The sequence below is a fragment of the Sceloporus undulatus genome, chromosome 11 (genome assembly GCF_019175285.1).
Source record: "Sceloporus undulatus isolate JIND9_A2432 ecotype Alabama chromosome 11, SceUnd_v1.1, whole genome shotgun sequence".
Taxonomy (NCBI): Eukaryota; Metazoa; Chordata; class Lepidosauria; order Squamata; family Phrynosomatidae; genus Sceloporus; species Sceloporus undulatus.
Window position 1 is genome coordinate 5,309,767 of NC_056532.1, and position 27,350 is coordinate 5,337,116.

Here is a 27,350-nt window from a genome sequence, read left to right on the forward strand (position 1 = left end):
TAGAGTGTTCTCTCTAGGAACCTCTAGGTCCTCCAGCGCAACTCTGTGGTCAACGTTTGATCATCGAACTGCACTGGAGGAGCTACAAAGGCCTAGTAGAGTATTCTCTCTAGGAATCTCTACGTCTTTCAGTGCATCTTTTAGTTAAAGTTGACCGTAGAGTTGCACTGGAGGACCTAGATATTCCTAGAGAAAACATATTAATCAAATCCATGAATAATTAGATCCGCAAATATCAAAGTTGCAAATATGGAGGGATGAATGTATTATTAATATTAATATTAATATTAATATTGCAAAATGCCAAACCAGTATGCTTCCATTCTTAAATTAGCATGATTGTGATGGGACAGTCGGCTTGGGTGATAAAGTTCCTAGTCTCCCAGAGTCCTAGTCCACCACTGAACCAACTATATCACATCTCTTCCATTTTTTGAGATGCAGATAGATAGATAGATAGATAGATAGATAGACAGATAGATAGGCAGACAGATGGATAGACAGGCAGGCAGGCAGGCTTATGATCTTGCAAGCAGGAATCTCTCTCTAGGTTCCTTGCTCTCTTCCCAGGCCAAGATGAAACCCATCTCTTGCCACGTGTTTGTTGTATTTATGACTGGTTTTACAATTTACGGGGCGTCTCTTGATATATTTCTCATCTAACTAGCTAAATAGCACACCGCTGACACATACAACCCTCCCGTGACCAATTTCTCTTCTGTCATTTGTGCGTTTCATTTGGCCAATTTATGTGCGGATTTACAACACGCACACACCCCCGGTCGACTTTCACGGGTTTGGAAATGCCAAAATCAATACTGCATGTAAAAATTATGATGATGATGATTATTATTTACTGTAAATTATTTTACATTTACGTCGAGCGGGATGAGGGGTCTGTTTTGTATATAAATGAAAACATTAAGCAAGGAGAAGGCTGGGGCGGTGGGGGGAAGAGATGGTTTGTTCTCCAAAATGCGGCAGCTTTGGCACGGGAAGCCAAGCCGCGCTTTTACGTAGCATATGGGGAAAACCATGCAGCTTGGGAGTTTCGAATGCTAAGTTGGCAGCTGCGCAAGATTTGAACCCCCCTCCCTCCTTTTCTATCTTTTTCTCAGTGTCAGCCCTGGCGTCTGTGAGCCAAACAGATTGGCGGGAGAGGGAATTGTCGCTGCGGTACTGCCTGCTATAAATGGAGAGGACGGGAAAGTTTTGGAGCAAGGAAGAAATTAGCAAGTTTATCTCTGGGGCCCTATCAAGAAAGAAAATGGTGGGTGAGCAGTTTGCGGCGCTGGACCTTTTGCATGGGCTGCGCTGGCTAGAAAACACATGGGAACTGCAGTCCAGCACACCTGGAGAGCTAAACATTCGCCATCCCTGAATTAAACCTGCGCACCTCGTTCTGGGTTCTGTGGGGCCAACAATTGAATTTAATAGTTCTTGTGGGTTTTTCAGGCTATGTGGCCATGTTCTAAGAAGAGTTTATTCCTGACGTTTCGCCAGCATCTGTGGCTGGCATCTTCAGGGTTAGTGTTAGGGTTAGGGTTAGGGTTTAGGGTTACGGTTTAGGGTTTAGGGTCAGGGTTAGGGTTTAGGGTTAAGGTTTAGGGTTAGGGTTTAGGGTCATTGTCAGGGTCAGGGTTAGGATTTAGGGTTAGGGCATGCATCCCACCTGGATATGACCCATGAAAACGTAAGGTCATGGATCATATCCATTTGCGAGACGAGGGTGCAGCTATTCCAGTTTTGAGGGACTTAGCTTTGGACAAAAGGGGAGGACTGTGTGCAGCTAGTAGACTGCCTCCACGCTGCAGAATTAATGCAGTTTGACACCACTTTAACTGCCATGGCTCCATCCTGTGGGATTCTGGGATTTGTAGTTTGCTGTGGCGCCAGAGCTCTCGGACAAAGAAGGCCAAATAGCTCTCAAAACAAAATTCCGTAGCATTGAGCCATGGCAGTTCAAGCAGCGTCAAACTGCATTAATCCTGCAGTGCGTAGGTGACGCCTAGCAGCTTGTTACAGTTTGCAAGGCGTCAATGGTTTCTTGAGAAAGCTTGCAAAGAATTTCCAGGGGTCTGTGTATTCACTTAGTTACCTTTCTCCTTCTCTTCTATTCAGTGTGGTGCCAGGGCTCGCCCTCTGCTCTACTCTGCATCTATCTTCCGACTAGAAGCAAGTAATGAGTAAATGTTCCTTACTCCATCTCCTTGATCTGGGAACAGCCCTTTCAGCTAAGGTTTGTGTCTTAATTTCCAAACAGGGAAATACGTTTTCTCTCCCTTTTTGTCAAGCTGTGTTCAACACCGGTTGGTATATAATGCATAAGAAGTCATGATATTACCAGGAGACAGGTCAGTTTTTGGCCTGCAGACCTCAGGACCTGGGGCGAACTGGCAAATGTGCCGTTTGCCATGCCGGCTAGGGGTTTGTGGAGTTTGTAGTTTTCGTCCCGATGTAAAGGGAGACTTGGGTGCAGGAATGGAGGGGGAGAACGCAGACCTGCGGCTCTACATTGCATTTTGCCATTGGATGCTGAAGTCGTCGGATCGTTGTAGGCAATTTGGGCTGGCAGATGGCAAATGCAGTTTTAACTCAGACACATAAACAAGGTGCCCAGCTAGGGAATTTGTGATAGAGGGGAGTCATCATCCAGTTTACTGATCAAGAAGAGAAGCATTCTTTTTCAAGGCTGTTGGGTGAAAGAAATAATTGAAACCATCAGTCTGGAACACAGCGGCGGGGTGTTTTTTGTTGTGGTGGTTGTTGTTATTCTTTTTGTTTTGAAAAAGGAGAGAAATAACCAAGGCACAAAATGCTAGGACGTTAACAATATTCAGTGCACCTTTCCCTTGCGCTCGCAGACCCATTGATTTCCAGAGACCGAGAAACCATTTAGACATTTGAAACAAACAAATAATAGTTTTCCTCCTTTGCTGACGCCTGTAGGAAGCTGCGTGACCCGCGTCTTTAATGCTGAAGGACAACGAAACGTGGGAGGCTTTCAGCAACGACTACATGCCGGTCTGCTGGAAGACGGAGCCGCCTCTCTTCAACCCATCTTTCCTGAACCGCCATCCTGCCATTCCTTCTTATTCGACTCTTACCGCAAGTCTGTCTGTTAATAGAAAGTGGGACGCACAACAGAATATTGTGGCGTGGGTGACTACTGTTTATATGTCGCTGTTGTTATTCACTGGAATGATTCTTGTACCACTTCTCATTGGTGTAAGACCCCAAAGTGGCTTACTGCGCCACCATAAAATCGTAAAACAAGCCCCATATACATGAGGTGTGGTGGTAAATGTTAAAGTGTAAGCACTTGCCGTGATAGTTCCCCCGGTGCCACTTCTCCGAAATGCAAACAGCTGCGTTCGTTCATATCTAGAGACCAGGTTTAACCATTTTTTAATCTCTTATCAGGAGCGAGGCTTTTGTAAAGCTAATGGATCTTAATGGCCTATGCTGGGCAGTACCCCCCTGCAATGGGACAGCAGGAAAATCCATTCCTCCATAGCTAATGTGAGGGTTACAGCTACATTTACAGAGAACAAGAAGGGCTGGGAGGGATGTCAATGGCCTGTTACAGACTGCCAAAATAAAGCTGCTTGGGGTCTCTTTGGAGGTATGCTGTTTAAATGATGCATGCATCCTAAGAATCTGGAAGCTGCACCAAAAGCTGCACTCCAGTGCTTAGGAATGGAGTGTGGCTTTGGTGCGACCTCCGGACTCTTAGGACCCATGCGTCATTTAAACAGCATACCTCCAAAGAGACCCGAAGCAGCTTTATTTTGGCAGTCTGTAACAGACCAATAGGATCTGATCTACATCTCCAACTTTCCTTCAGGAGTGGCCCAAGATATTTTGCAAAAAGGACAAGATGTTCAGCCCAGGATGGCTAGACGTTCTTCTTTTCCAGGACATGTCTTACATTTCTGTCTAGGAGGAATTCCAAAGCACCCTCCGTTTAGAGCAGGACTAAGAAGCATATTGAGTAACACCACGTTTGCTATTCCCTTTTGAGAAATTGGTCTACTTGGCAGCCTGTCTTCGCTGTAAACTGGATCCTTCTAAAGTTATTTCTTCCTAGAAAGACAAAGCTTGACCCCGGAGCTCGGGATGCATTTGTTTTTCAGAGGGAAAAAGGACAGCAAATGTGTTAGGCAATGGGCTGCTTGAGGACACAATGCAAATGTTGAAGGGTTTCCCCCCCTTTATTTCAGCACAATGGCCAAACAAAAGGAATAGTTTAAATGTAGATTCAATCAGAGCTTGGTTGCTAGTAAAGTATGATTTTGAGCCTTTGCCTTGTTCAGAGTTCTGTAAGTGTATTGCAAACCAATAAGGCATTTTAACTAAGATAAGTTCATCGGAAAAATATGGCTGAATACATAATAGACTATGTATAAAATATGTATAATAAAATACATGTAATGTAACCATAAATAAATCATATGAAACCCTATTGTAGGGTTTTCTTGGCAAGTTTCTTCAGAGGGGGTTTGCCATTGCCATCCTCTGAGGCTGAGAGACTATGACTTGCCCAAGATCGTTCAATAGGTTTTCATGGCCAAGCGGGGATTCAAACCCTGGTCTCCAGTCATAGGCCAGCGCTCACTGCATTGGCTTGTACTTGATAAAGTTATTTGGTTATAAATGTAGAAAAGGAAAAGGAAAATACGGACTATGGAAGGTGTCAGCCAAAAGCAAGGAAGAAGGCGGCACACATCTAATCTGCTCGCTCTTCCTTTTCTGTGCACTTCTGCTGGGAAGGGGACACTTAAATTACTCTAATTATCCCACTAATTATATTAACTGGATGACTGCTTTCCATTTTTATTTAGCCGTGCCCAAGAGTTTTGGATCAGGATGCTTTAATGGCTCACTGCTTTGGGTTTCCTTCTTTTCCTCATTCCGCTCTCTCTTCTTTAGCAGATCTTTCTCCTCCCCAAAGAGGATTTCGGAGCAGGAAAGCATCCTGATAACCAAGCACTGACTTTGCAAACTCTGTCGTGGCATGTTCTGGGGTGCAGGGGATGAAGTGGGGAGTCCAACATTGAAACTGGGGAGTATTCAGGGCCAACACTTGCTAGGATTTTCTACAGAGCCCCATGCATTCTCTTTGGATGTGGAAAAGTCTGCTGCTGCTTGATTCTCTTTTCTTCTTTGTCAGCCATATAAACTGTTTTCAGTCATAGATTTACACACAGGCTAAGTCAACTACAGCTTAAAGTCTGCTGTTTTGTGCATAGGTTCTTTCAAGAGTTGCATAGTGCTTTAAGTGCTGGAGAAGACTCTGGGAGACCAAATCCTCACTCAGGCATGGAAACCCATTCAGTGATCATAGGCAAGTCATGCTCTCTCAACCGCAGAGGAAGCCAACGGCAAACCTCCTCTGAACCAATCTTGTCAGGAAAAACCCATGATAGATTTGACTTAGGATCGGCCTAAGTCGGAAACGATTTGAAGGTACAAAACAACAAGGTGCCTTCATCTTATGGCGGCCTCATGAATTTCAGTAGGCTTCCCTTAGGCATGTAGTTTGCCATTGCTTTCCTCTGAATAACAGCCTAGTATTTCTTGGTCATCCCTTGTCCAAGTCGTAACTAGGCCTGACCCTGCTTAACTACTACTGTCAAACAAGATATGGTGCCTCCAAGGTATTTAGGCCCTATCATGTTAATAGCAACTTCAAAATAAAAAGCAGCAACATACAAACATTAAGGCCTGTTACAGGCTGCCAAAATAAAGCTGCTTCAGGTCTCTTTGGAGGTATGCTGTTTAAATGATGCATGCATCCTAAGAATCCGGAAGCTGCACCAAAGCTGCACTCCAGTGCTTAGGAATGGAGTGTGGCTTTGGCGCAACCTCCGGACTCATAGGACCCATGCGTCATTTAAATAGCATACCTCCAAAGAGACCCGAAGCAGCTTTATTTGGGCAGTCTGTAACAGGCCCAAATTTCCCATTTTACATATTGGAGAGAGTCAGTGCTATAAGTCTCCTAAACTTGGCATTGTTTCAGGCCTTAGCATGGCTTAGTCCAGCTCCGCCAGTTCTCCTTTTTCTCTGTCCATGACATCCCTGAAGCATCCCCAGATTCTGTCATTCGTCATCGGCCCCTCAGAGGGTCCTTTCCAAGGTCCGTGTTTAAAAAATTTCCTCCTGTCCTTAAAGAAACGATCCCGCTGGACAAACTCCCTGGCCCACCTTCCAGGGAAAAAAAACCTAGTTTGCGAAACGACAGTTAACTGAGATCAGCATTCTGAAAGGTATTAGATGGCGTGGGCTATTTACGACGCTCCTGAAACAGCCAAACATCTGCTGCGTGAAGAAATGCAAACTGCTGAGAGCTGCTCCCTGCTTTGAAGGGGGAATGAGATTGCTCATCAGTTGCCTTGTACCAGATTTAAGCTCAGGACTAATGATTTAAAGAGGTGGCAGGAGAGTATCTCTTTGTGCGTTTCATTGCTCTGGGGGACATTATTATCAGTCTCCTTTTTCCCCCCTTCCAAATATAGAAATTTTTAAAAAGCACATTATAACCTGGCCATAGTTTTAGTACCTTGTAATTCAAGCTGATCTGATTATGTGTTATCAGTGCCCTATTGTTGTTGTTTTAATTGTTAATTTGATTTCTGTTATCCTGGGATTTATAGTCTCTATATAAGACAAGCCTTAGCAGCCGACGAAGCATCTCAGAACTGGAGTAAAGACAAATGTCGTATCCTTAGAAGCAGTGAGGGTTGCTGCAGAAGTGGCATCTTCTTGTTCAGTTCCAATGGACCTATTCCTCTCCAGAGGGTTGCTTCTGGGGGGGGGGGGGACATGTATTCTGCAGATTTGGAAACCAGCTGTGGAAGAGGCAATTGGCTAGCGCCAGATGTGGAAATGCTGACTGGCTAGTAGTAGGTTGGCTAATATTCAAGGTATGTGTGAGTGTGAGTTGTTGACTGGCAAGTGCCTGTGATATAACCAACACATAACCCAGAATCTTTCAACTGATTTTAAAATATATATATAAAATAATAATAATAATAAAATACATCATCATCATTATCATCTATTATTATTATTATTATTATTATTATTCCTCAAGGTACGAAAGACTAAATTGGTAAGCAAATAAATATGCACCAGACATTGAATTAAAATGCACTTTTTTTGTGTGTGTGTAGGTTTTGCATCCCTGTCTTGACAATCACACCGTGTTGCTAGTCCAGGTATACAGTTTGGATGCTATTTCCATTCCAGACCCAAATTGGCAAAGTCCGGGTGAAGTCATGCCACGTTCTGGTCAGGTCCTCGAGCTTAATGCACTATTTGCTTTTATTCTTGTGTGGAAAGTCCGGTGCAAAGTTGCAATCGACCTGTGGCTGAAAAATTTGTCCATGAACATGCTCTAAAATTTTGTGTTGGTTCACTCTTTTGAGACAAGACGTATACATCGTTCCCATAAGGAATGTTACAGAAGAAGCACCAACAAACGCTTGGGAGGTTGCATTCACGAAGCAGGTTCTTGTGTGTCGTTGCTCTCAGCCTTTGGAACTGTTCCTTGGATTTAGTACCTGATCTTTGCTTTGTTTGTGTCTAAACATCTTGTGACTTTTGTGTGTGTGTGTGTGTGTGTGTAGGTTTTGCATCCCTGTCTTGACAACCACACCGTGTTGCTAGTCCAGGTATACAGTTTGGATGCTATTTCCATTCCAGACCCAAGTTGGCAGAGTCCGGGTGAAGTCATGCCACGTTCTGGTCAGGTCTTTCAGCTTAATGCACTATCGCAACTGCGATGGATGGTTCTTCCACTCTTTGACAGGTGAGGTTAAAAAGCAAAATTATTATTATTAAGCTTTATTTATATAGCACTGTAAAAAAGTAGCTCTGTGGTCCATGAGTTAATACACACAGAGACACAAAATCAGAGTTTGGAGATACATTTCATAAGATTAACAGAACAGGTTGATAGGAGATTAAATCTAGATGGAGCATTAGGTTAAAAAAAATAGATTGAAGCCAATTTTATAGTTTTATCCAAGTGTATGGTGGGGTCAGATCTGGAGCTGGTTATAGGGAGCAGGAGATTCCCTTATTACAGCAGCTGTGATGGCTGCCAGTCTAGTTATGACCTATAAAGCCCAATCCAGCCCAGGCTACCCAAAGGACCATATGTTCCCAGTTCTGAGTCCCAGTTCTGGAAAAAGAGCAGGATACAAATATAATATTAGTAATTATTATTATTATTCCCACATGCGTGAACTCTGATATCAATATATCACAAGGCAAGGTATAAGGGGAGAACCCGGTGCAGTGCCAAAGGACTAGATGGACTATCATGCCATTTGCATGTTAGCAATAAGCTGTCTTGGTAGGGAAAAGGCCATATTTGCTGTTCATTTTGCCATTTCCCATCACACAAAATGCCAAATATAGCCAGAGCAGATCCGTTACTTTCTTTCTAGAGATGAAATTACCTCCCGGATGAAAGAGAAAAATTCAGGAGGAACCATGGGGGACGGGGGGTGGGCATTGCAAATGCTGTTGCTTGCCTTGGGCAACCAAGGTGATCAGACTCTTACATGCCATGCCTTCAGAATATTTGTGAGGGAGATGGAGGATAGTGGGTCCATACATACAGTTCCATCAGGGGCTAGCCTGAAGAAGAAGAGCCCTCCCTCCGGTCCATCTGCCTTGGTCCAGGCCTCAGAGGGAGAGAAGAATGCTGGACCTGATTCCCTCCCCCCCCTCACCATTCCCTTCTCCTTTCGTGTCATGTCTTTTAGATTGTAAGCCTGTGGGCAGGGAACTGTCTGTTATCCCCTCTATTGTAAACTGTGATTGGGCGGTATATAAATAAAACCTATTATTATTATTATTATTATTATTATTATTATTATTATTATTATGCATCTGTGATGAAACCACAGGCATCAGGGAATTCACTTGATTGGCTTTATGGTAACCATCCCCAACTTGGTGTTGTTACATTACAGTGCTGTCATCTCCAGCCATCATCGTGTCAGTGGCCGTTTTGGCTGGGGGCAATGGGAGCTGTAGTCCAACGTCTTTGGCGGCTGGCACATTTGAATGTGCTGGGCTAAGCAAGCCATTATTTGTTTGCTCAGAGCATCTCCCATCTTCACCCGCCTGGGGCATTGGGGATAATAGTGCAGGGTTGACATGCAAGGTGTAGTGCAAGGGGAACAATAAGATTTACACATTATTTTGTGCACTTGGGGAAATGGCTTTAGGAATACCAAAAGCGACTGTTCAAGGCTCAGATGGTCCAGACTTACATTTGTTTCAGTGGTTCTAAGACTTTTGGACCCTTGTGACCCCCTTTACATCTACATGCAGACTATTGTGCTCTCCTGCTCAATGAAGTATATGAATAAAAATTGCTGGTTTGTTCAATGTCTGTGTTCACATATTCATGTATTTTATTTTTACATGTTAAGGGAATAGCTCTCTTCCTCCCCATCCTCCAGGCAGAGTCTGTAAGCTTCCTTGCTTTTCTCTTCCCCTCCAGGACAGTTTTTTTGGGGGGTTCAAGGCCTCCAAGGTTTGCACCCCCATTGAACAACTCTTGTGTCCTGTCTAGGGCTTCCATCCCACAGTTTGAGAACCACGGGGGTAAGGTATGGCCAAGTGGGCCAAAGTAACAGCAATCTCTATATTCTCTGTATTAGTATATTACAGTATTGGTATGTCCCAGTGATGGTGAACCTTTTAGAGGCGGAGTGCCCAAACCGCAACCCAAAACTCACTTATTTATTGCAACTTTCTAGGACATTGAGAAACTGGAGTGTGTCCAAAGGAGGGTCTGGAAACCATGCCCCATGACGAACGCCTTAGGGAGCTGGATATGTTTAGCTTGGAGAAAAGAAGGTTAAGAAGTGATATGATAGCCCTGTTTAAATATTTGAAGGGATGTCATATTGAGGAGGGAGCAAGCTTGTTTTCTGCTGCTCCAGAGAACAGGATCCAGAACAATGGATGCAAGCTCCAGGAAAAGAGATTCCACCTCAACATTAGGAGGAACTTCCTGACAGTAAGGGCTGTCTGACAGTGGAACAGACTCCCTCAAAGTGTAGTGGAGTCTCCTTCCTTAGAGGTCTTCAAACAGAGGCTGGATGCTTTGATTGTGATTTCCTGCATGGCAGGGGGTTGGACTGGATGGCCCTAGTGGTCTCTTCCAACTCTATGATTCTATGATTCTAAACTCTGGCAAATCCTGTGCTGGGGAGATGGCACATGTGCCCACAGAGAGGGCTCTGAGTGCCACCTCTGGCACACGTGCCATAGGTTCGCCATCACCGGTATATCCTGATTGCTGAGCTTAGAATAGGGTTGCAAAGTATCCCTTATTGTCAAGGATGCCCCTTATTTGGGCTAGCAGGTGTCCCTTATAAGGAATATCCCCTATTTGAAGTTTGGGAACACTTTTCTCCCTTATGTAAACTGAACAAGATGCCAAAGGATCCTGTATTTTGGTGTGTGAATCCATCAAACGGACAGAAGCGTGTAACTTACAAATGCAGACAATATGTTAATTTTTGTTTTACAGCGAAATACTGAAATCAGCCCTTTCGTTTGGTATATAGGTACTGTAGAAGACAAACTTGGGATGTGTAGTTTTACAAGGTCTTTATCCTTCTCTTTCAGAGACCCAGGAAGCTGCAAATCGCAGGTTTTTTCAGGATGGAGCCATGGCAGTTTAAAGTGGTATCAGACTGCGTTATTTCCATAGTGTAGATGCACCTATAATGATGGCTGGTGGCTATTCTACACGAGTTCAAGTATTCTGTGTATACATGGCATCAGTTAGAGGTAAACATTTTATAATTCATTGGATCATTAGGTTAAATATCCCCAAAAGAAATGGCCAAATAGTATCCAAACTGTAGTTCTCCGTTGAGACGTAAATGTAAGCTTTTAAAAATAGTCTCTTCCCACAAATATTTATGAAGCTTTGAAAAAGAAAAAGTTGATGCCTTAAAAAAAAAAATCTGGATCATTTCAAGCATTCAAAAATCATACAAAGAGTAGTAAATTCATATGCATGCAACTGACTGAAAGAGCAATTAGTCCTTCATTAATATGCAAATTTGGTCCGATGCAAATTCATCTATGTATGTGGTTTAAATATGCAAGCCGGTCTTGCTGTGCTAGAAAACCCAGATGCTTTTATTAACTTTGAATTTGAGGGATTTGGTTAATGATATTGTTGACAAGAGAAACTTGAATAAATTTGATGACTGCTGCCTTCCATATTAGCCAAGGCCTGCGAAACGCGGGCGGCAGAGAGAAGCAAAATGCCCATTTTATTTGGTAATTCGCCTTTTGCTAAAGAGGAATACATTTCAGGCAGGAGGGAATAAAGTTAGCCATCCTAACGCAGTTATCCCCAAACTTAAAAAACATTCATTCCCCAAAGATACAGGCATTTTTCTTTTTAAGTTTGATTTTATCTGGATGGTAAAGCCATCTGCGCAAGCTCTATGAATAGCATTCCTCCTGAGGATTTTAGACGGTGAAGTCAGATCATTTTCTTTTGGAGGAGAATATATATATATATGCGCTATGCGCGCTTCTCTGTTTTAAAGAAGAGAATGCTGTAACTTCTACAAATGGCTGTAATCAGCCTACTTTCCAACACCGCCAAAAGATGTCCATCCAAACGCTACTTTGGAGAAGTAGCGTCCACCACTTTCTGGGCCATCTATTCCACTTACAGTCAGTATATTCTTCCCAATGCTTAGCTGGCACCTCTTTTCTTGTAGCTTGAGTCCATTCGCTGGTGTTCTTATCTCTGGAACAGCAGAAATGAAGCGATGCGCCTTCAAGTGACTTATGGCAACCCAAAAGTCGTGGGACCCATGGGAGTTTTCTTGCCCAGATCCATTCGGAGGATGTTTGCCTTTGCCTTCCTCTTAGGCTATATGTGGCTTTTAAAGTGCGATTACACCTCGAAAAGAGCGGCTTTGGTGATACTTATCGCACAATGATGTCTCCAACCCATAGCTGCTGCGGCCCTCCACCAGAACCAAGGCGTCCCTTTTCATTGACAGGCAAAACCCATCAGGAGGGCCACCAAAATGGTGAAGGGCCTGGAAACCATGCCTTATGCGGAAAGACTTAGGGATCTGAGTATGTTTAGCCTGGAGGAGAGACAGTTAAGAGGTGATATAATAGCCCTGGTCAAAAATTTGGAGGAGTGTTACATTGAGGACAGAGCAAGCTTGTTTTCTGCTGCTCCAGAGACTAGGACACAGAGCAACGGAGCAAATATCAGGGAAGAGTCTCGGATACAAGGCAGCATTGCACACAGAATTCAAACATTTACAGGAGCAACGTTTACCAAAAACGTACCACGCTTGGTGCAGATATTTTCTAAAATGCAACGCATGATTTTTGAACTTCGGGGAGACAAATAGAAGATTTGAACATGATGCTCTGGCACTCTGTGGTTATTTGCAAAGCTGCTGAAATCGAAACTACCCGAGGAGAAGTTAATAGATGATGGTGCTCTCCAAACGGCCGTTTGATTCCCGTGACTTCTTGGCACAGCTGTTTGGGATATAAATCCTGACAGTCGGAAATAGTTACTTTCTAAATCCTTGACATGCTAGGCTAGGCAAAGAACCTTTGGAACAGTTAGGACGGCGCAAGCAATAGAGTCCGGAGTCGGGGATGAGAGAAGGCGCAAGAGGGTCTTCAGCAAAGCTTGGCTCTATGCCTTATTAAGTCATAACCATTACAATTGCTTTCTTTCAGTGAGTCTCAAAGGTGCTACAAGATCTCTCTCCGGACTGACTCTACAGACAAACATGGCTATATCTTTGAACTCTGCCACTATGGAAAGCCCCACATTTAGTCGAATGGAGTGGAAATCCATCAACCTCTTCAAGAAAGTTGAACTTGACATCCTCACATACCAATGGCATATATATGTCTGTATCCTCTTTGTCAACAAATGCAAGCAACAGGATGTCACTCCTAACCTGCAACTTCATGTCCATGCAGAAAGGATTTGTAATTTGAATTGACATCCTCACATACCTATGGCAAATATATGTCTGTGCCTGGTTTCTGTTCCACCAAATGCATCTAAGGAAGTAGACTTAAGTCTAAGAACGCGCATGCTGCCAACTTCTTCATTTCAGTGAGTCTCAGAGGTGCTACAACATCTCTATACATGCTGATTCAATAAACTGACTTGGCTATATCTTTGAATTCATAACCATACAGTTACTTTTAACACCTTAGTTCTTGGGGAAAGGAATTAATTGCAAGCAACTTGCCTTTTATGACCAGTTACTGTCAAATGCTGTGACTGGCATTTAGATCTCTCCTATCCTCCAGTGTGATGTAGTGGTTTGAATGTTGGACTATGCTACTGGGAGACCAGGGTTCGAATCCTGGCCATAGAATCCCACTGGGTGAGGTTGGCCAAGTTACACTCTCTCAGCCTCAGAGGATGGCAGTGGCAACCCCCTTCTGAAGAAACTTGCCAAGAGAACCCTCTGATAGAGTCACCTTAAGGTTGCCATGAGTTGGAAGCGACTTGAAGGCACACAACGACAACTGTCTCCCAAAGCGTATAGAATATAACAGTGATGGTGAACCTTTTAGAGGCCGAGTGCCCAAACTGCAACCCAAAACCCACTTATTAATTGCAAAGTGCCATGTCCCTCTGGCTTTCTAGTAACAAACTCTGGCAGACTCTGTGCTGGGGCGTTGGCATGTATGCCCACAGAGAGGGCTCTGAGTGCCACCTCTGGCCCGCATGCCATAGGTTTGCCATCACTGGAAAATAATAATAATAATAATAATAATAATAATAATAATAATAATAATAATAGACTGCCTTCCTCTCGCTCTTTACAACAGTCCCATGAGGTAGATCAAGCGGAGAGAGACAATGCCAACCAGTGCCATAACCGAGTTGAGACTTTAACCTAGATAGCCTAAATCTCAATCTTAACACTATTCATTATCCCTTACTCCTTCTCCAAATGGAGACCTCTAGGATTGTGTTCTCCAAACCCATCTCTCTGGGTGTGATCTGTTCAGCTGGACTGAGGCAAATTCCTCCAGTGTTTTGTCCAAATTAGTTAATCAATAGACATCTTGATACAACAGTAATAACTTGAGGTCTCCCTCCCTCCTTTCCTCCTCTCTCTCTCTGTGTATATATATATGTGTGTGTGTATTCAGGAGATTAATAACCACTCGTACTGCTGCAGAGTTTATTAGCTTGAGGAGTATTTATTACCTCATAAGCACAAAAGCCCCTACGGTTACCATCTAATTAAACTCCAATTCGGCATATGCAATATTTGGGGACGGGGAGAGGGTGCATTCATAGCAAAACTTCAAAAGAAGGGACCGACGTGACATATTTTGACTCTCATTTTGCTCTCTTTGGCAGAAGCTACGGGAGAAGTGGGGTGCACAGCGCGCCGTTGTTTCAGGGGGTGCCAAGTGCTGTAAGTACTGAATGAAAAAACACTTCCGAATTAGAGCGTTTTTAATGTGAAATTGAAGTATTTCATGGCCAACATCCTTAGTTTTGTGTGGGTTTTTTGGGGTCGGTGTGGCCATGTTCTAGAAACGCCATTCATGGGTCTAAAAGTGGCCTAGTGGATGCTTTGGAGCCTTTCAGGTCACCTCTTCCCAAAAGTTGCTTTTTGCAAAAGTACTCATGTATAAGTCTAGAAATTTAGGTCCAAAAGTTGACCCCAAAAAATCTGAGTCGACTTATCCATGGTCCAATATAAGTACCGTATCTTAACTCTTATTTAAAAGAAGGAACCATCCTCTGGTGAAAAGCAAGAGTATAATCCGTCCTGGAAGCACTGACCCTCTCTACTCTCTCATCCATTCAGCCTTAAGAGTAAGTACAAAGAGTTATATCTGCTGGGATTTTGTAAGTACTTTGACTTTGCCTTGCTTTGCTTCATCCTTTAGACCAGTGGTTCTCAACCTTCCAAATTTAATACAGTGCCTCATGTTGTGGTGACCCCCAACCACAAAACGATTTTCGTCTCAGTTCCTAAGACCATTGGAAATAGGTGTTTTCCGATGGTCTTAGATGACCCCTGTGAAACGGTTGTCCGACCCCTAAAGACGTTGCGACCCACAAGTTGAGAACCGCTGCTTTAGATCCTTTGCTAGATGCCCCTAAGTTTTACCCTTGACCTATCCAAGGGTCATATCAAAATCCATGATTTTGGCTCCCAAACTTGTCCTCGAGTTATACATGATGTCGACTTATAGGCAAGTATATATGGTACATGGATTTAGTTTGATAGCTATACAGTGGGGTCTGTTTTGCTTGTGGCCAAGCGACTTGGTCCAGGTGTTGTACCCCTCGACCTTGTCGGCCAGTGAACCTCCTTGCATGTAAAGGTCCTTAAAACCTTGCCACACTCATGTGTTTGTGTTTGCGCATGTATGCATGGGCGAGCCTCTCGTAGCACCGGCTCCTTAAAGAGCTGGCAGAGCAAAATTTCTTTTCTTTTGTCCTTTTCTCACTATGATGTAATCCTGCAGTTGGCATTTGCAGGATCCGTATGTCAAGATGTGGAATGCTCCTTTACACGATTGGCTTGTTCTTTTCCCCCCCCTCGCTTGCCTTTTGTACATGACCTCCTCCCGGTGCCGTCGGAGGCACAAATGGATTATTGTGACTGCGATATTGCAGTTTTCTTCCTTTGTTGCTGGATTTGTGTTAGCCTTTATGATTTATTTACTTGGTGCGAGAGACATTTTATTTTGCACTATGGAAATGCATGCCATTGTGCAGAAGGAAGACAGTCTGGGTATGTTTTAGTGAGGATCACCTTTCTTTGCGAAACTGACACATTGCCCCCTTTCGCTGTGGTTTTTGTCCCCAATTATTTATTCATTCATTGTTTGCATTTATACCCAGCCTTTCCTCCCATTAGTTCAAGATGGTGATGCGCATGGCTCCCTGCCAGCAAGCCTGTGGGGAAGGTCAGGTTGGTGAGAAGTCCAAAGTAAGCAGCGATGGTTTTTCATGCCTTAGTGGAGACCCAGTATTTGGAAAAGTTACTTTCGGCACTGCGGCTCCCAGAATTCCCCAGCTGCCGTGGTTGTAGGCTTTGGAGTTGGGGGAGAAAGCAACTTTTCCAAGCTCTCACGACTAGGCAAGGGGTTGGACTGGATGGCCCTTGTGGTCTCTTCCAACTCTATGATTCTATGATTCTATGCTACCTATTACCAGTGATGTTTCTCAGTATCCATAATCACTCAGGGGCTGCTGTATCTTTGCAACATACAACCAGCCATTGGGCAGTGCTAGTCCAAATACACATTGATGTGTATGTGGTTGTTCCTAGATGCACATCCGAACACCAGTTAAGAAGAGCCAGAGCACAAGAAGAGTGCTTCACACTCATCCGAACTACCTGATGCACACTGGAAGGGCCCAATGCCAATTGGAAATCCCTGATGTGCATCACAAGTATCTCATGTGCATTGGAGCACTCTTGCCAGATGCACATCTTCGCAGCTTGCTAACAATTTTGTTGTATTTCTGTGACAGAGCTGAGGGTTTGTAAAGTTATGAAACGTAGACTGAGGTAGGATCTTAATTAATAATCATCATTGATGATGATAATCATTTAGCTATTTTTGTCTCATCGCCTGGTTAACCATCCAAAACCAGAGGAAGGAGAGGAGGGCGCACTATTTTGAAAATGCTTCATTATGTAAGAACTAAATGACATGGGTGAGAACAGTGTCGAGTCAATAAAAACACGCACAGCCCCTTATTGGGCTCAAGGGTGCCCAGGGCTGGCTTTTGCAACCGAGAAAATCTAGGCTACTTAGGATGTGAGAGTCTGATTTCTTTTTGCAGATGGCACTTTAGGGGGTACTAAAGGAGGCTTCAAGTGCGCAGCTTCTGGCATCTTGTCGGGAGTCTTTGAACTGTACTAATAGCCAATCTTCGTGCTTTGGCACTTAAATTATTGCCGGTCCGTAGAGGGCCGACGTTGGCTATTATGACTCCTGTTTGTTTGCTTTCTTCTTTTCTCTTTTCCCCCCTTCAAATTAAACCGTTTAATTATTACCGCAAAACTGCATGCGACAACGGCTCAGCATTCATCAGCATGTTCAATACTTACTGGGGAGGTCTGTAAAAACTCCTCCTTTCTGAGGAAGCAGCATCATAAACCATGGGTTACTATGATCGCAGGCAAGATAGCTGCGCTTGCATGCGGTTGAGCTGGAAAAACAATTGCGGCGAACATTTTTATTTCAGGAAAGGAATCTTTTCATTCCACGCTGGAGCAACCAATCTAAGCATAACAATATTGAGGCTCAAGTGTTAAGTTGATTGTAATCTCATCAGGCCTTATCAAGTGTTAAGACTGAGCGCCGCTTGTCAGAAAAGGGTCTATCGCTTGTCATTGGGAATTCATTTTGCTTTTAAATCAACCATGCTGAATTTGGGGTGAGGGTACTAATGTATGCAGAAGTGGGCAACTGTCAGGTTACGGAGCTTGACTGCCCTCTAAGAAAACTTTGGAAGGCGGCTAAAAATCAATGCTGGGCACCCAAATGGTTTCCATTGCCTTCTAGGGATGTGGGTGACATTTTCATCATTGTTGGCCTCCTCGGTGTTGTTTTCAACACTAGGGAAATTGGGACCTAGGGCCCGAACACACAGGCCAAAATAAAGCTGCTTCAGGTCACTTTGTAGATATGCTGTTTAAATGACGCATGCATCTTAAGAGACCAGAAGCTGTGCCAAAGCTGCGCTCCAGTCTTTAGGACTGGAGCGTTGCTTTGGTGCGGCTTCTGGCCTCTTAGGACACATGCAGCATTTAAACAGCATATCTACAAAGTGACCTGAAGCAGCTTTATTTTGGCCTGTGTTACCCAAAGTTACCCAAAGCAGCTTTATCTGTTTGAGCCCTTAGTTCCCTTTTAGCAACAGCCCTCAGGGCACCAAAAACTGCTCCACAGGGCTTTCCAAATGTCTGGAGCAAGTTTTTTAGAAGGCAAGGTACAGAGTGAATAGATGGGGAGGCATTGCCACACTTAGTGGAAGAAGCACTGAAACACTCCAGTGAACCAAAGCCAAGATTCCCTTGAGCAGCACGTTGAAAAGTTAAGAAAATAAAACTAGAGATGTATTTAAAAAAGCAAATAACCACACAGCTTTCAGTCAAACCAGAGGCGGGCAAGGGGAAATCTATGGGTCACATATGGTTGCCTCCTCTGTGGGTGATAGTTTTAGCCTCACAAGCACATTTAATTTCATGTGTTTCTCATGGCACACATTTGTGGTTGGAAGACAGGAAAGTGGCAACTACCCTTCAGGTGCTTTTGAGTATAATCCCATAATCCTTGCTTGCTGGGTCTTATGGATATTGTACAGAAGGCCCTTGGTTTGGTTCCAAGACCACCATCGCCACCCATGGATCCCAAAATCCATGGATGCTCAAGTCCTATTAAATACAATGGCATAGTAAACTGGGGTCCCTTATATGAAATGGCAAATGTCGGAAGTGTTTCTTGGAGGAGAACAGCAAGCACATTAGACAGTGGGTTTGAGGCGGAGGTCTACAGAAGGTGAGGTCTTCCTTTATCACAAAGTATAGTTTTACTCATGTGTCAGTAGACCAAAAACAGTAAGATGGAAGTGTTTAAGGGAGGAAAACCATTTTTTTGTTCTGTAATATTTCTGGATGAAGTTAGGGCAGCAAGTCAGTCGCTAAAAATATACAAGTTGTGAGTTGAGTCTTGTCAAGTGAGTACATCATTCATGTCCAAGTCAAGTCCAAGTCAAATCATTTAAGCGACTTGACTGGGACTTGAGTCCAAGTCAATGGACTTGAGTGTACATTACTATTGTCTTACCCTTGATTTTGGAACTTAGTTGTTGTATTGTGCATATTCTTTGTACTTTGTATTGATTGTCTGCTGCTATGATGAAGAGTCTTGGGGTCTTCCAGAGAACCTGGACTTCATCTCCCAGAAGCCCCATTCATCGAGGCCAGTTAGTCAGAGATTTTGGGAGTTGCAGTCCAAAGCAGTTGGAATGCCAAAAGCCTTCCCATTTTTGTGCAGATTACTGTTCCAAATCATTTTTTCCAGGTTGTAAAGAAATCTTTGGCAAGCCAAGCAAGCAAAGAAGGGCAAGGATATGTCACTGGAAACTCTGGATAAAAAAATTAAGGTTGCGATAGCCTTGAATATCGGTGGCAGGAACATTTGTACAAGCAAGCCATGGGGGGATGCCTTTTACAACGTCGCGGTAAGTGCCGAAATAGCAGAAACACGTAATATACTGCCACGCTTTCAACATTTATTTTGATGTATAGCATTGCAGAGTTTACCGTACGCAGGGAAATTTCGACCGGTCAGGAGATCTCAGGGCTGAACTACATGGGATGGTCATTGTCTTTTTGGGCTGAATATTGCGGAGAGGACGTCTGAGACTTTTTAAAGGTTAGTGGCACATAGAGTACATTACGGTAGTCTGATCAGGAGGCATTGGACGTCTTGTCTATTTTTGCCTTAATACTTGCTTTACCTTATATCCAAAGAGGTTTGTTCTTAGGTCTCCTGGAAGGGTTTATCCTGACGCTGCTCCAGGAACCATGGTAAGCCGTCTTCCTGTTTTGCTAGTAGAATAGCTTAGTATGGTCAACACTGACACTGACACTGACTGGCAGCTGCTCCCCTGGATTCCTGGCTGGATTCTTTGCTCTCCTATTTCAGCTCCTCTGGTCCTTGTGCAGCCAGTCCTGTACAAATACAATGTTATACTACAAGAAACAGCACTTCTGAATGCAGGTTATGGCCCCTGGCGACTCTTCTTGAAAACTCTCCGTAAAGGAAAGAGTGGGATAGGAGCTATTTTAACCATTTTTAGACTCTTCCCTCCAACAGTGGTGTATAAGACCACTGCAAAAAGAAAGAGGAGAAGAACAGAACATTTCTGGATCCATAGACTCCATAGACTCAAGATTGTAACAACGATTGGACTTGATCTGGAAGACGATGCTTAATGTCTTTTGAGCCTTTGATTTTGAGTTTTTCCACAAACGTTTTTGTACATCTCATATTCCATGGCTGTCCGTAAAACTGTCACCTTGTTGGTTTGCAGCATTCATTTCTGTTATAGAAGAAGGCAGAGGCCTGGACATTTAACTAAACTGCTCAATTGCTGTGTTGGCATTCACTTCTCTATATTATGTGTGATCAACCTGTGTCATTTTAAAAAAATAAATTGCAGCATTTGATAAAATTATTTGTATGTCTGCTTGGAAATAAGTCACATCAGGTTCCACAGAGCTTACTCACAGGTGTAGGACTTAGTGTTTCTAGGTTTTCAAGACAGCGACGAGGAACTGTCGAAATCCATGGCTACAAGATTGACCAAGTTGTTGCTCCCAGGTTCTCACGTCTTGAAGAGGATAGGCTTTTACCTCCTTAAACTGTCTTTCTGCAAGCAGGTAAAACCATTTTTTATTTCAGCAGGCCTTTGAGAATTGATTTTCCAGGGGAAACAGGCCTTGCATGAAGTTGCTGTGTGCCTTCAAGCCTTTTCTGACTTATGGCAACCCTAAGGCAAACCTCTCATGGGGTTTTCTTGGCAAGATTGGCTCAGAGGAGGTTTGGCATGGCCTTCCCCTGAGGCTGAGAGCATGTAACCTGCCCAGGGTCACCCAGTGGGTTTCATGGCTGAGCTGGGAATCGAACCCTGGTCCCTAGAGTCATAGTCCAATGCTCGAAACATTGCTGGCTCTCTGGCATAATGTGCCGGACTTTTATTTGTTGCTTTAGTTGGTTTTACTGGTTTCAAATGTATGATTGCTGCGAACTTTGAACTATGGTTGTTGTAACTGTTGTAAGCACACTGAGAAGAGCTAGCATGGTGTATTGGTTCAAGAGTTGGACTATGACTCTGGAGACATTCAGGGGTAGCTGTGTTGGCCGTTTAACAAATACAAATACAAATCTTTTATTGGCCAGACGAAATGCACAATTTGTTGCAAGCTTTCGAAGCTCCATGGGCTTCTTCTTCATCTTGCCTGATGAAGAAGCCGATGGAGCTTCGAAAGCCTCCAACAAGTATATTGTGTTGATCCTATGGGTTTTTGTTTGTATGACTTCGGAGATTAGGGTTAAGAATTGAATTCCCCGCTCGGCCATGGAAACCCACTTATGACCTTAGATGAGTTACATACTCCCAGCCATAGAAAACCCCGTGATAGGTTCAACATAAATCAAAAATGTCTTGGAGTCACAAAATAAAAACAAGAAGCCGACTTGAGTCTCTAAGTGAGAAAAGGTTGGATATAAAGAAATATATTGGCCTAAATCCTAACTAACCCTGACTGTTGCTCCTGTCTAGAGTAGACCCACTGAATCAATAGGATTTGCCTATACTAGCATGCATTTCTGTCTTTATGAAGTCCTCACACATACCAAAACCAGGATCTTTCGGCTGTCGTGGAGTCTGTATAGAAGGAAAAGCTTTCCGACCCACACATCTGGGAAATCCCATATAATAAGGGAGGCCTGCCAGGACTAACTTTCCAGCCCTCAAATAAAGGACTTCCCTTATAATAAGGTAGACTTGGCAACCTTACTAAAAGGCTGCAGCGTCAGTACTGGAAACAACCCTTTTCTGCCTGTTTTGCTCCCGCATTTAAAATAAACATGCTTCATTTCGTGGCTCAAAATGTTCCTTTGTTATAATTCTGATGATCGGGTTGTGTGTCTGTTTTAAATGGGATGGCGGATGGTGGGAGCTATCTCATTTAATCATTTGGAAAGTTAATCTTGTAACCATGTTGTTTTTATCCTCTGGGAAATGTTAAAGGGAACGTTGTGCGGGAAGTAGGTTACTTAGACTAGAAAGACTGGAGGGGTGCATCTACGCAGGAGAAGTAATGCAGTTTGACACCGCTTTTAAGCGCCGTAGCCCCATCCTATGGATCCTGAGGTTTGTAGTTTTGTAAGGTCTTTAGTCTTCTCTGCCAAAAAGAGGTGCATCCATGGCCCCATCCTACAGAGTCCTGGGATTTGAAGTTTTGTGAGGCACCTGTGCTCTTTTTGGCAGAGAAGACCAAACACCTTGCAAAACTACAAACTCCACGATCGTTAGGATGGTGCCACATCACTTAAAAGCGGTGTCAAAGTGCATTATTGCTGCAGTGCAGATGAACCCTGGGCTACAGTTCGACTTCATTGGTTTCTAAAGCTAGCGTCTCAAGATCGTTCATTCTATTTATGTGCGATGCGCTCTTTTAAAAGGGTGCTTCGTTCTAATAAGTTGATCAGCCACAGATTTTGGTTTAAGCCACCATCATCTTTAGCCAGTTTCATTATTAGTAATACTAGTATTGTATTTTCTTATAGTAATGTATTTTCTTATATCCCGACTTTCCCCCAACATAGGGACTCAAGGCGGCACAACTCTGCAGATTTCTCCCGGCGTTGCCTTAGCCCTTCAGAACCGAAACGGAGATGGAGTAGGAAAGGGGACGAGGGAATAGTTGCCTTCGTATTACAGACCCGAGATGCCAATGCTGACTTTTCCTCCTCCCCTGCTGCTTCTGCTGCTGGAACATTTGACTTGCCAAAGACATTCCAGGCTTGTGGAGTCAAGTGTATTGTCTGCCAGTCTGCTTTCTCTTCCTACAGGCCATCTGCTGCACCTCAAACATTAATATTTTCATTTTCCCTGTCATGTACTGCAGCAAACACACCAACACGCTTGCGAGGAGGGCCGGGCCTTTAATTTGAGGTCTTTAAAACAAATAAATGCCATCTAACGTTGGGATAAGGACTATGCTGGCATATGGGCTTGATCTCCCTTTTTCTTCCCACCAGGAGAGAAGGATCTGTTATCTTTCTTTCATTGATCATTGCCACAGGAACTGAAACTCTAGTTTGCATGGTACCCCGAGAAGAGAGATTATTAAATGCAAGTACTTGGGGGACTGTATTTCAGGGGTGGGTGGACTAGAGCTCCCTAGCAGGGGATGCTAAATACTCTTGCCAACTACAGATCCCACGATTGCATGCAATGCAGCCATGGTGGTTGAAGGGGCATCAAACTGCAGTAATGTGTGTGAGAGAGAGATATTCGGAGGTTGAAACGAATCCCTTGAAATTAATGTCTTTGCCCAGTAACAACACTATAACTTAAGTATATCCTTTTACTCCCTTTGTAGTTTAACTGGTTTTAGTTACATATACTGTTATGGGGTGTTACATGTACAGTTATGGGTGAGCCCCCCTAAATGTAAGTGATGGAGGAGGGACCCCTCATGGTCCCAAGTGTTGCTTTGTGTTCCGTTGTGGATGTCAAAGCTGTGACAAAGTGGACCAAAGGAGTTTTCTGGCACAAGTCAGTGGCTTGTTGTGTGCTTGAAGTCATTTCTGACTTACGGCAACTCTAAGGCGAATGTGTCGGGGGGATTTCTTGGCAGGATTTGTTCAGATTTGCTTTCCCCTGAGGCTGAGAGAGTGTGATTTTCCCAATGTCACCCAGTGAGTTTCATGGCCAAGCAGGGAATGTGGATTGTAGAATTGCGATATTTGTCTATAGGGACTCTGTAACTTTTTTTAAGGTGTGTGTGTTGGGGGGGGGGGACTCAGTAGTGACAGGGAGGTTGTTATTACACTTGTCCCTCCTTATTTACTAGGGTTAGGGGTACAAGACCCTGTGAATATGGAAAATCCACAAATAACGCAATGTTTTTACCTGAGCGGACACCTCTTTAGGAATTTCTAGGTCCTCCGGTGCAACTCTGTGGTCAACATCTGACAGACACTGGTCAAAGAGTTGCACTGGAGGAGCTACAAATGCCTTGTAGAGTATTCTCTCTAGGAATCTCTGGGTCTTTCGGTGCAACTTTTACTTAACATTGACCATAGAGCTGCACTGGAGGAGCTACAAATGCCTAGTAGAGTATTCTCTCTAGGAATCTCTAGGTCTTTCGGTGCAACTTTTGGTTCATGTTGACCATAGAGTTGCACTGGAGGACCTAAATATTCCTAGAGAGAACATATGAATCAAATCTGTGAATAATCAAACCCGCAAATATCAAAGTTGCAAATATGGAAGGATAAGTGTACATTTATTTACCTCCATGTACGTGCAAGTGGAGGGCAAATCTTAATTTTCCCATCCATTATCATTCAAATATGTTTAGATATGGAGATTCTTACATGTGCGGTGTCTGCTTAGAAGCACTCTCCATTTGTTCAGCATAGCTTACTCCCAAGTAAATGTGCATAGGACAGATTGGAGGCAGCCTTTATGATTCTTAGAAAGGTTCAGTGACAGTCAGTGTCTTAATATTTGTTAGCACTTGATCACTTAGTTCACTTCTGATTGATGATGCCTGAGGAGGCTCAACTATATTGGAGTCTTATTGGCGCAATTTTGCCAGATCATTTCAATCCTAGTAAAGGTTTAGGGCACCGCCAGACTTCCCTGTCCTCTGTTCCAGGATCCGTCTTTGTCTAAACCATCCCTTCTCAATCTTTTTACCTTGGGAGAACCCTTGAAATAATTCCCAGGTGTCAGCGAACCCTTGCATAAAAACTATCGGTCTCCATAAATACCCCAAAATAATTATGGGTGCGTTGTTGTTATATGCACACTTTCGAGTTACACAGACGTCTTTGTCGCACTTCTCGGGGCAAGCGAAGCCTTGAAAGCTTGCATAGGGAGTAGCCTTTCTAAAGGACATTATCGGTCGTGAATGCAGTTGTTTATCTGCCTGGGAGTTCATGCGCTTACGTCGCACGCTGTTATCTTGTGTGTGCGCTGTACCAGCTCTTTAGATACACCTGCTAGGATTGCAGCCAGCCGTCCAGAGGAACACTCGGCACGTAAATACCTTTCCTGTACCTTGGCCTGTTCATGCGCGCAGCACTCCCGTTCCACGGTAAATACACTGCAAACAGTGCGTCGATTAAGGTAACCCCTTTTTAAGGGGCCTAGTTGGCTTGCTTAATGCCTTCGGAGGGTTGTAAAGTATAGGCATGGCGCCGAGAAACGGGAGAGAGTTCCATTTTTCCTCCTTTCTTCTCTGACCATGGTATCTTGGGATTGAAATTGATTAGTAGAAGATTAGGGACAAGACAAGAGAAAGTGCTTCTTCTTTACACACCGCTTAATTAATGAATGCAATTAGCTGCTAGAGGTCAAGATCCCACAGCGTTCTTTGGCATCCAGCACCAGCCAGATCCATTTTCTTTCCCTTCTCCCATTCCTTTAGGTGTCTAAGACCTTTTTAATAGCAGGGACTATGACATTGTCTGTGGTCAACCTGTTCCTTGGACTTCCCAGCTCTCTCCAAATTTAGCCACAGTTCCTGGTGCGGCTGTGTGTACGCATGTGTGTGTTTCCCCAGTTTTGTCCCCTTTTGTGTCCCAAAGTATTTAAGCAGGCAAGACCCATTAGCTTTGCAGAAGATTCGCTCCTGGTTGACAGTTGCCTGCATCTCTACAGTGATAAATTTGGAAGTCCAGACGCCAGTCGTGGCAGTTCCTATGGGATGAGGACTAACACAGTGAAGGTCTGTACTTGATAGCATTTATCGCTACACCTTTGTATATATCCTGGCACCAACAACCTGACCCAGAGATTTTCCCGGGTGCAGGACCCAGCTGAAGTATGTAATAGGATCCTGAATACAATATAGGATGACTACTAGCTACCTCCTCATAGCCAAATGCTCAATGATCGTAGCGGCACCAAGACCTTTGGAGGATCTCAGTACCATAGAATCATAGAATTGTAGAGTTGGAAGAGACCCCAAGGGCCATCCAGTCCAACCTCCTGCCATGCAGAAACTCTCAATCAAAGCATCCCCGACAGATGGCTATCTAGCCTCTGTTTAAGAAATGATGCCCTCATTTTGTGCCTGGCTATGGGGATGTGGTCAGATACTTCTCTCATCCTGTCTGCTGGGTATGAAGCATAGGCTTAGTTTCAAGGGCTTTACAGTTAGGTGGGTGGGGGGCTTTGACCACTATTATATTATTGTTGTTGTTGTTGTTGTTGTTATTATTATTATTATTATTATTATTATTATTATATTTATTTATAGCCCACTTTCCTCCCAAGACTGGGACCCAAATCAGTCTAGAAAAACACAATACAATTAAAAATGTACAAAATTTACAATTAAAATTTCACAGTTGGCCCCCCACATTTGCAGCTTTGACCTTTGCGGCTTCGATTATTTGCGGGTTTTGATTAATACGTTCTCTCTATAGGACTTACTGGGTCCTCCGCAGGGACGTAGCCAAGGGGGGGGGGTTCTTGGGGTCCGGACCCCCCCTTCCATTAGAAAAATGAATGGTGTGTGCTGCTGTGCCGCCGTGCCCAAGCCTCATTATAATGGTGGCACTTAGTCTGGACCCCCCTTCTCTAAAATCCTGGCTATGTCCCTGTCCTCCGGTGCAACTTTCCCAAACGTTGACCATAGAGTTGTACTGGGGAACCTAGACGTTCCTCGAGAAAGCACTTCTCTAGGCATTTGTAGGTCCTCCAGCGTGATGCTATGATCAACCTTTGGCAGGTTGCTGACCACAGAGTTGCATTGGAGGACCTGGAGATCCCAAGGGAGGTATTCTCTTAGGTAAAAAGAATAGTGTTTTTGTATTTGCGGTTTTTCCACCTTCACGGGGGTCCTTCACCCCTAACCCCAGTAAATGTGTATTAAACTAGAGAATAAGGAAATGCCACAACACCCGAAAAAGGACACCTGCACATGTAAGGAATGCATGTGCAGATATCCCTATCACAACTGAAGCCATGGTGGGTTACAAAAGTTGAAACGGACACGGCTAAGGAGTTTATCAGACAAGGGGAATTGGAAGTATAATCTAATGGCAATCTGAACGCAACCATGGTGTTTAACGTTATTGCGTGATAGACTACCACACGCAATTTCAGGCAATGGGAAGTCACTCCGGACGCAATCATGGGGCTTAACGTTATTCTGTGATAGACTACCACATGCAATTTCGGGCAATGGGAAATCACTCCGGACGCAATCGTGGGGCTTAACGTTATTGCGTGATAGACTACCACATGCAATTTCGGGCAATGGGAAGTCAGTCCGAATTCAATCACGGGGCTTAATTTTATTCTGTGATAGACTACCACATGCAATTTCGGGCAATGGGAAGTCAGTCCGAATTCAATCACGGGGCTTAATTTTATTCTGTGATAGACTACCACATGCAATTTCGGGCAATGGGAAGTCACTCCGGACGCAATCGTGGGGCTTAACGTTATTGCGTGATAGACTACCACATGCAATTTCGGGCAATGG

At 43.9% G+C, this 27,350-nt stretch overlaps 1 protein-coding gene and 2 long non-coding RNA genes across 3 annotated transcripts in view; all 3 read left to right on the forward strand.

Moving 5' to 3' along the window:
• The window catches only part of LOC121917074, a 4,680-nt gene extending 1,109 nt beyond the window's left edge, over window positions 1-3,571 (forward strand). The window contains exons 2-4 of the long non-coding RNA XR_006100951.1: window positions 1,119-1,270; window positions 2,122-2,239; window positions 2,950-3,571. This is a non-coding gene — a long non-coding RNA (uncharacterized LOC121917074). The remainder of the gene's footprint in view (window positions 1-1,118; window positions 1,271-2,121; window positions 2,240-2,949) is intronic.
• Window positions 1-27,350, forward strand: part of RPS6KB1 (ribosomal protein S6 kinase B1) — a 152,713-nt gene that overhangs the window by 74,180 nt on the left and 51,183 nt on the right. The window lies entirely within an intron of this gene.
• LOC121917075 lies at window positions 7,122-13,139 on the forward strand. Its single transcript, XR_006100952.1, has 3 exons — window positions 7,122-7,816; window positions 10,663-10,827; window positions 12,775-13,139. It is a non-coding gene; the product is annotated as an uncharacterized LOC121917075 (long non-coding RNA).